Here is a 10958-nt window from a genome sequence, read left to right as displayed (position 1 = left end):
CAGAATCTGTATAAATGTGAGGAAAGCAAAAGTCCCATTTGATTATAACAATACAACATTACCTGTGTAAAATTATTACCTGTTCAGAAATGTCAATCATACAACTGACGTTTAGAGACTGTCTCACGTGTACTGGAGTCTTTTTTCTTAAATGCAGTGGGCAACACATAACATGTATTTAGTTTAATTCTATCGTTGGTCAAGTTTTCTTTTTCTTCTTTTAACTTAAATATATTTATTTATTTCGACTCCTTTTTAGGAACGTTACAGGTCTGGTATAGTTTAAGATTTATTTACAACCGAATATATTGGCTGCAACGATATGCTAAAGCTGTCTGAAATACGTTTTATGTTTGTTTGTTGTGGGCATAACACCATTTCTCAATACAGGATGGGCTATATATGGCGGTGGAGGAAGAAGCCGTGAACATCCCGATAGGAACGATCTACGCACGAGAGGCTACTGGCAGGATTTTTCATATACCCACGCGGACAGAGGTGAGATGGCAGTGTTCGGTAAAGGCGAGTGCTTTAGACCACACAGTCAACCGGGGCCACTAATTGAAATATATGAATAATGATGAAAGTGTTATATATGCGCATACTTGTTTAATTCTTGAAACTACTATAAAGATGATTCACCTTTCACACCTCTGCGATTAACAAGATGATTGTGAGTCATTTCATTAGATAAGACTTAAACTGGATCTCAGCATGTTATTTTCGTGGAAGGTTTATATATCCATTTTGTTCATTTTACACCACGTACATACGTATAAAATAATATACATATGTACAGACTAACTGAATCTCAAACATTCTCAAGGTATGTAGGTAACATTTTAGAGTGGGTTCTGTAGTATTTACCCCCTGGGCATGGGATAGAGAAGATAACTTTGTTCATACAGGTTCATTAGATATACATTTTTGATGAAGATTTTGCGTTAAGAAAAAGAACTAACGCACGCCTAAGGACTGGCATTGGCTTACTTCTACAATTCAAGAAGTGTATTAAAACGCATTCGAAATTGACCCTATTTATATATGGAGCCAAGTGAGGTTTTGAATGTGTAATACTGTTGGTCGTTTTTGCTGTCATAAATTTAATTATCTCGCTAAACGGCTATATACTGTAACTTGATACTCGCTAGCAGAACGTTGTGTTGCAGAAAACATCCTATCTCAAGTGGGTGAAGATTTGGGTGATCAGTTTGAGACAAGTTTACATTTAGCTACCATAGATTTAGTAAACTGACTGTCCTTTGCTTACTATCACTGTAATCACTATAACTTTATATCAGAGATATTCAAGGAAATAAGAAAAGGTAAAATACAATTACGATTGGAGACAACAAAGGGTGAAATACTTTCACCATGGTAGAGAAGTGGAGAATAAGAATGCTCACACGTGGACAAATGTACTTTGAAAGGTAAATGTTTGTTGATGATGAAGAATAAATGAACTGTGTGTTTGAAATGTGATTTTGTTACACAATGAAGCAAAGACCATGACCTTTGTTTTCTGAAATGTTGCACCGTGAAGGCAACATGAGCCGTGTTTGTTATTAAATGTACTTTTGCATCTTGAAAATAATACACGAACTGTGTTTCTTGACATGTAATATTTTTGTACCATAAAATATAAATGGGCATGAAATGTTTTGTTTTGTGTTCTTGGTGATTGTTTCAGAACATTTCGAAGTACTCGAGAGTTATGGCTGCTTGCTCCATTCTCAAAGTGGATGACGAAAGGCCAAACCGTCAAAGTTGATAAGTACTGTATTTACGCTATCCTTTTAACATGCTAATTCGTGGACCCAGTGGTTCACTTACAACCGAATATGTTGTCTCTATACGGTGTCACCAATTCTGAACTTAACTTGTCGCATACAGCATTAATATGAACGCTGGGTAGGTATTTACACATTTCTTGGATTCTAACAGTAAGCTAATGTGTGTTTGTTCTACTCTGATTAATATATATTGAACGGCTATGTATGTGTGTAAGCACCGACATTTTTCTCTACAGGACAGCTGATATTGTGTGGTAAAGTATTGTACATGACTGTTGGACTAAGCCTATGGCCTAAAGACGTAATGTTTAATTCCCATTTGGGGCCTCAGCTAGCTCCATGTGTTAAATCTATGGCATAATGTTGAATTCATAGAGACGGTATGATTTTAAATTCCAGGAGATGTTAACATTTGCAATCGATAGATACCGCATGCTTCCATATTCTTTCACTTGATTACTATTGTGATTTTATGTTTTATCACTTACTGACTTTGGTTAATTTGTGAGTTGAATTCAAGGCCATACGAGTTTTTGGCATGCTATATTCATACTGTTAGATGTAGGATCATTCAACATGGCAAGTGGTTACATGTTGATACGTTTTACAACTTTATTGCAGCAAGAGGTATATGTAACTATATTTCATTTCTTCAAAGACATTGATTTCTGTTTTATTCATGTTTGTTATGTTTCAATAATGAAATTTGATAATTGGATGCATTCTTATATTACAGCGAAAGAAGGTCACTGCAGTCTGCATTTTCCCTTTGCTTATGTTTATATGCTATACGCACCTTATCCTACTGAGAAGATTATTTCGGGTCAATGCAACTAGAAGTAGGAACAAATGTATTTAATGAATGGCAACATATCATATTAGTGACTATTTTGTAATAAGATAGCTTCAGTAGAGTAAGTGTGGCTTGTAATTTGTGAAATAATATAGAAATTAAATGGTGCAGTTTTTGTATCATTTGAGGTCTCATTGCAGCGCCTTAGTACGGTAATTATTGATGGAGTTACTATACTTGTACTAATGACATTCACTCCAAGGTAGCGGTAATTATGGATATATTCACTATACTTGTACTAATGACATTCACTCCAAGGTAACGGTAATTATGGATGTATTCACTATACTTGTACTAATGGCTATCACTCCAAGGTAGCGGTAATTATGGATGTATTCACTATACTTGTACTAATGACATTCACTCCAAGGTAACGGTAATTATGGATGTATTCACTATACTTGTACTAATGGCTATCACTCCAAGGTTACGGTAATTATTGATGTATTCACTATCCTTGTACTAATGACATTCACTCCAAGGTAACGGTAATTATGGATGTATTCATTACACTTGTACTAATGGCTATCACTCCAAGGTAGCGGTAATTATGGATGTATTCACTATACTTGTACTAATGGCTATCACTCCAAGGTTACGGTAATTATTGATGTATTCACTATCCTTGTACTAATGACATTCACTCTAAGGTAGCGGTAATTATGGATGTATTCACTATACTTGTACTAATGGCTATCACTCCAAGGTTACGGTAATTATTGATGTATTCACTATCCTTGTACTAATGACATTCACTCCAAGGTAGCGGTAATTATGGATGTATTCACTATACTTGTACTAATGGCTATCACTACAACGTTACGGTAATTATTGATGTATTCACTATCCTTGTACTAATGACATTCACTCCAAGGTAACGGTAATTATGGATGTATTCACTATACTTGTACTAATGGCCATCACTCCAAGGTTACGGTAATTATTGATGTATTCACTATCCTTGTACTAATGACATTCACTCCAAGGTAACGGTAATTATGGATGTATTCACTATACTTGTACTAATGGCTATCACTCCAAGGTTACGGTAATTATTGATGTATTCACTATATTTGTACTAATGGCTATCACTCCAAGGTTACGGTAATTATTGATGGATTTACTATACTTGTATTAATGGCATTCACTACAACGTTACGGTAATTATTGATGTATTCACTATCCTTGTACTAATGACATTCACTCCAAGGTAACGGTAATTATGGATGTATTCACTATACTTGTACTAATGGCTATCACTCCAAGGTTACGGTAATTATTGATGTATTCACTATATTTGTACTAATGGCTATCACTCCAAGGTTACGGTAATTATTGATGGATTTGCTATACTTGTATTAATGGCATTCACTACAACGTTACGGTAATTATTGATGTATTCACTATCATTGTACTAATGACATTCACTCCAAGGTAACGGTAATTATGGATGTATTCACTATACTTGTACTAATGGCTATCACTCTAAGGTTACGGTAATTATTGATGTATTCACATATTTTTGTACTAATGGCTATCACTCCAACGTTTCTCAAGGCTCACGGGTTTCACCTAACAAAATATGGCATCTAGAGGTGGACAGAGAGGTAATGAAATTTGTGAATAATGTTTAAAGAACACAGATTTAAAAAATTGTAAAACAACATTAGTCCTAGTGTTTTATTATCTCATAGTACATCTGCTCTGAGAACGTATAAAAGCATGTTCCTTTTATGTTTTAATGCATGGTCACATATACAAAGCTATTGTTTACGTTTTTCATGTCACGAACAAGGTGATTCATGTCGTTCAACATTCAAAACTGATTCTCTTTATCTGATACTCTCTGTAATCTTTTATGTTTGTGATTGACAGCAACACTCTAAAACAGAATGTCTTAAAGAAAGACAATTGGCAATGTCTATTAGATTGCCACAAGCCGGGGCGTATGGTATTATTAATTCATCTGTATATTCTGCCTACTTTGTTTCAAAATATTAACTCGTGTTCTGTATTATTTATAATTTTCCAAATTTTGCATATATCATTAATTGTGAGAGCGGTTGATATCAGAAACAACAGTTCAAAGATCACGGCCACTGTATCAGAAAGAAGGAAAATGTTTTCATTCAATATTTCTACATCACAGTTATAGACAAAATGTGTGGATGGTTTGCACTTATGTTATAAAGTGCTTTTAAACATCACAGTGTTAGCCTCTCAAACATCACAATGTTAGCCTATCAAACATCGCAATGTTAGCCTCTCAAACATCGCAGTGTTAGCCTCTCAAACATCGCAATGTTAGCCTCTCAAACATCGCAGTGTTAGCCTCTCAAACATCACAATGTTAGCCTCTCAAACATCGCAGTGTTAGCCTCTCAAACATCACAATGTTAGCCTCTCAAACATCGCAATGTTAGCCTATCAAACATCGCAATGTTAGCCTCTCAAACATCACAGTGTTAGCCTCTCAAACATCGCAATGTTAGCCTATCAAACATCGCAGTGTTAGCCTCTCAAACATCACAATGTTAGCCTCTCAAACATCGCAATGTTAGCCTCTCAAACATCGCAGTGTTAGCCTCTCAAACATCACAATGTTAGCCTCTCAAACATCGCAGTGTTAGCCTCTCAAACATCACAATGTTAGCCTCTCAAACATCGCAATGTTAGCCTATCAAACATCGCAATGTTAGCCTCTCAAACATCGCAATGTTAGCCTATCAAACATCGCAATGTTAGCCTCTCAAACATCACAGTGTTAGCCTCTCAAACATCACAATGTTAGCCTCTCAAACATCGCAATGTTAGCCTCTCAAACATCGCATTGTTAGCCGTGGACAGGAAAACCTTTTGCTTTGCACAATCTGGCTTGAGAAATTGTGTCTGTTATAACGTTTGTTTGTGACCGTAGACATACTATATGGGGTCAGTGATCGTATTGGACGAAGGACTTGCGCCGAGTCCGATTCAGATTTTACACTGATCCTATAAATTTCGTACACGGCCACTAACAAACAATATATCGAATTTAACTTGCAAAAGAATGTGCTGCACTTGAAAAAAATTAATAGCGACAAACAATGGACATAGTCTTTTCAAAAGCAGCAAAGCCGATATCTTGTTTCGTTTCAGCAATATATTTTCGCAAGGCATTATCACCACGATTATTTTTCTTAATTTTAGTGTTGATTTTTCTTGCTTTTGTCCGCCATTTCCGTCGCTGTAACATTTCGTAAGAATTTGGCTGCTGATGTAAAGAATGCAACTGAGATAAGTCAATTTTCCAAATTCAAATATTGCAGACGTATACTGGATAATAATTGACACAGACAGTATACCGGGATTTATACGATCTTAAACTACCCATAATAGAATGAGTGAATCAGAAAATCAACATTGAACCCATTACCAAGGAAGATGTCCTACAGACAAGTAATGCCAGGACAGCATCCCTCCAGAAACCTTAAAAGTAGTTGCTACAGTTACACTGGACGCTTTGATGTCCCTTCTAAATGAAATATGGCACAAAGATGAGGTGACGCAAAAGTGGATGAAGGGCAATATGACCAATATTTCCAAGAAAGGAAACCTTAGAAACTGCTAGAACTTAAGTATTCAACTCATATCCCTGCCTAGCATGATTCTCTGGGGAGGATAAGGTCTGCAATAGATTCCGGAGAGGAACAATCAGGGTTCCGAGGTGGTAGGTGGTGAACGAACCAGACTGCAACACTTCGTATTATCGTCCAATGGTCCCTTGAATGGCGGTCGTCACTGTGTGTAAATTGTGTAGACCTCAGCAAAACATTTGACATGGTAAATAGAAGCATTATCTGGAAAATCCTGAGGTACTATGGCATCCCAGAGAAGATTGTCAGGATTATCCAGTATCTCTACAAAGACAGAACCTGTCATGCCACCCACAACGTAAACTTGTCTCCCGTCGACACTGCATGCAGGCATGGACACTTACTTTTTAACGATGATCCTCTCTCACTAGTGATAAACTAAGTGATAAAGACGGAACAATCACGATGACAAAAGTGGTCTTGGACTGTGTTGATGATGTTAGACTGTAATCACATACATACATACATACATACATACATGCATGCAAACGCACGCACGCACACACGAACATACATACATACATACATAGTTTCTCTTTATTACACACGTGCTTGTCATCCATTTAAACTCTGCACACACACACACACACACACATACACACACACACAACATATGCATTAATTTTAGTATGTTATTCCACGGAAGTATGCAATACTTAATTTTATTCGAATTATCCATTTCCGAACTGCAATTGTTGAAGTCTTGTTAATAGTTTTCATTTTTTTCCCAGAAAGCCATGCCTCTATCCCGATTGTATCTAGTTTTGCACCAAACGAGGACGCAAATTTAAAGAAAAGTGCGCCTATGAAAACGGGATAGCAGAAGATGTTATCAATAAACGAAGATAAACCCTGGTGTTGTTATTTAAATAAAAAATATATCATTTTATTTAATTAAAATTGTACCAAACAATAAGGTTTCATGTTTTAGCCTAAATCTTGTTCAGTGAATGGCATACAAAAACGGCCTTCTTTGGTCACACAATCCAACGAAACTATTATTTCTCGTTTAATATCCCTACTAGATTAGAACATTGAGGCGTGTGTAATATGGTATATGTATGACATGAATATTTGAAAAGTTCTTGAAAGAATCGAAGAAAACAAAAGACAATATTCTTTTCTCTTAATATTTGTGACATCTAAGAAATGAAGCTTCTAAAATCTTATAATATACACATTTAGAATTGTATTATCTCCTACCCTTTCCGACAAAATACGCACAGAATATCATACTAAAATGAATTACAAGCACAACTATAGTTTATTTGGAGAAAGTTCTTACGAAACATACCCGCATATTGATTAGCTGGATCAAAAGGTTGGTAGCGATCACCTTCTGTGGGAAGTTTCAGCCAGATTGAAACAACCACGCTAATGATGGGAACCGTTCATGCTTTTGCAATAGCTGCCTAATCAGGTCTTTCTCCGTTTTTCTGTTAATGGTTGACAGTAACACAAACCAGTTTGTAATTTTCGCCCCCACTGTGTCATGAACAGTTGTGTTGTACAAGTTTAAAGTTAATTTATTATCCATTTGCTTGATCTATCAAAATTCATGCTTTTTGTTTTATTTAATGGTTGAACCTTTCTGAACTTAACTCAAATTTACACACCGACTAAAAGAACGTTTCTCTTTTGTTCAGGAAAAAGAGTGCATATCCACTCGGAGTACCTTGACTTTCTGGACATTTTGCTGACTGCCAAAGATGGAACTGGACATTTTGCTGACTGCCAAAGATGGAACTGGCGCAGGGTTCATGTATTCAATAAATAATTCCGTGACAGTTATCTCCAGTCGAAATAAGAGATGAAGCGGACACTTTTATGTTTGAGACATATCTTTCCCTATTGACATTTTCTCCAGATCAACGTTTCCCTACAGAGCAAGGAACATAACTCACCCAGAGGCAGATAACATCGCAAGTGTAATATCGCTCGTTTGCAGTGACTTCTCTTTTGGGAAATATAATTCTGCCAGCGATAGGTTGTGCCATTAAAGGTACGTTGTGGCTCTTTACCCGAATGCAACATATTTACACCACATAATACGCACCATTGTGATCTGAAAGACTATCTGTAGATAACAGTATTGCTTTGCACATGAAAGTATACATAATGGAAGTAGAAGGAACAATGACTGGAAAATCGTGATACAATTAAATTTCAGACTTCAAGTAATCTGAAGACATTTCTTTTTGTTCAGCTTTTAAATTTGCAAGAACGTTTACAAACTTCTCACAAACACATACTTTTGCACTTCATGATACAAAACGAACAGAATAAGTTCATATTAAATAAGCGTAATTTTTACAAATTAATTGTGTGCACTACAGCATGACTCCAGTTTAAAGAATTTAATGTTAATTTCTTTAATCCTTCAACTCATATGCTTTTCAAAAGCTCAAAGCGCTGCCATTTTCGGTAGTTTCGAGTTATTTAAGACTTAAAGAGGATAATTTAGATCAGGACTGAGGTAATCGTTTCAGTTATGCCGAATATTGAAAGTAATGGTTGTTAATCAAACATACCCTGTAGTTCATAAGGACACGACACGACGGCCGGTGCCATATCATGGCTTTATATGTCCTGACGAAATATCCAGAAACCCAAGAGAAGGTTTACAGGGAAGTTGATAAAATTTTAGGGGACAGGGTAAGGATTTCATGTATATCTAAATATTTGTCCTTTCAAATCACGATCGACGTGATTAGCGTTACTGAAGTATTTCATCCACACACTGCTCATGCAACGAAAAACAGTTAAACTGTTGAACGAAGTTGGGCACGCAAATGTAATCAACATCTATCACTATACTACCAAAACAATGAATGCGCTAACTCGAGGATAATTTTGACAAATATTTATAAAAATACGTAACGGGGAAATTCTCTTTATTTAAAAATTCATAATAGAGACTAATTTTTGTAGGAATTCATGGCATAAAACATAAATTGGCATCATAGTTATGTTTGGGAGAGAGGTTACACGCATTCGCACCATTTCTGCCATCTTTTTATTCTGAAAATTATAACTTATTAATTCATTAGACAAATGTATTTTATATATGTAACATAGTTGTAAAATGCACCATACACTAAGTGGGATTCAGTGGATATAATGTGAATAAATATTTACTTCAATTTTCCTTTCTTGTATCATGTGCTAAAAGCTTGTACTAAACCACACAACATTAAACCAATCCTTTCTTGTTCAGTGTATAACTTTAGACCATGCTTGTTTTATTACATTCTACGTTTGCAGGAATGACGTTGCTAGAATCGAGTACTTGACCTTGACAATCAAGGAAGGACGTAGATACTACTGCCATGTTCCCTTCATCTTAAGACAGTGTCCCAAAGAATTTGACCTTTATGGTCGGCACTTTACAGCAGGTATGCATATCAGTGTGGAAAAATACGCCTTGCTGTTTGGGAAAGAGGTTACTCGCAGTGTGGAAAACTACGCATTGCTGGTTGGGGAAGGGGTTACACGCAGTGTGGAAAACTATGCCTTGCCGTTACACGCAGTCGCGATGTATGGATGAATCACATGGAGTTCATTCTATAAAGATTCTCAAAGGACAACTTGGACAAAATCATCCCGTTCCAGTTTGTGCCATTCTCTGCTGAACCAAGGCATGCGCCCATTAGATATTTAGTGTCTTTTTGTTATTTCCTGAAGGAATTTGTTCACTTAAACGCCATTTCTTGCTGAAAGAAATAAACACCCTACGTAAATGATTTCAACATTGAGATAGCAGATTCGAAATTGTGTAACTGCAGGAATATTTCAGTATGTATTACCAAAGGGCACATATTTTCCTTAGACACGAACATGAAGTATCTCAGACATTGGGCGGTAGGTGTTTCCCTTTTTGATAGCTTGGGGACTGATCTCTTGTAGTTGTTCTGGTTTGTAACTAGTTGCATGTGATTCAGTTTGTGTGATTGATTGTTCCATGCGTTGATTGCCTTAATATGTTTGACACCTTGCCTGTGATAGCTTGTTATAAGCATCTTGTTAAAAACATTGTGGCTATTTCATGAATTATCACAACAATTGTTGTGATTTACATATGTGTTTTATTTAGCATGTTGGTCTCTGATAGTTTTTGAAGTACGGTTTCTCCTATCAGACTAAATGTGATTGAGTGTTTTAAATTTATTTCGTAAGCATTATTCATGCGGACATCATCACTAGTATTCACCACAATTTAGGACCTATATATGATATTTCATGTTTCACTGACGTTAAAATAGTGTTTGAAGTTTAGATATAAGCACCGTTCATGCTAGAATAATCAAACTAGATGTATGTAAGCAAATATATTAGTACCACATCCTCACTATAGACGTTGTCCATTATGACATATATTTTATATTTTACCGGTTAGGCTTCCTTGTTTGATAGCTGTGTAACTTGTTTATATATATATATATATATATATATATATATATATATATATATATATATATATATATATATATATATATATATATATATATATGGAATCATGACATTTTGTTTCGAGATGCATATTGATGAGTACAAAATAAAAATATTCGTCTTGATAATCTGCCATCAGACAAACATGGTGGACACTTTGACGGAGTACAATTTTTATTTATGAATTTTGACCTATGTTTTAATCTTTTATATATTTTACCTTTTACA

At 35.6% G+C, this 10958-nt stretch overlaps 1 long non-coding RNA gene across 1 annotated transcript; it reads left to right on the top strand.

Annotated features, from left to right (window-relative positions):
- Positions 1 to 4705: 4705 nt before the first annotated feature.
- On the top strand, positions 4706 to 10739 carry LOC149781106 (uncharacterized). The gene is made up of 3 exons (XR_016414492.1): positions 4706 to 6719; positions 7928 to 8283; positions 9546 to 10739. It is a non-coding gene; the product is annotated as an uncharacterized LOC149781106 (long non-coding RNA).
- Positions 10740 to 10958: the final 219 nt, after the last annotated feature.

Source organism: Sinohyriopsis cumingii, chromosome 15 (assembly GCF_028554795.1).
Source record: "Sinohyriopsis cumingii isolate HCF-2022 chromosome 15, ASM2855479v2, whole genome shotgun sequence".
In the NCBI taxonomy this organism is placed as follows: domain Eukaryota; kingdom Metazoa; phylum Mollusca; class Bivalvia; order Unionida; family Unionidae; genus Sinohyriopsis; species Sinohyriopsis cumingii.
The sequence above is the reverse complement of the archived record's forward strand: the minus strand, read 5'-3'. Positions and strand labels throughout refer to the sequence as shown.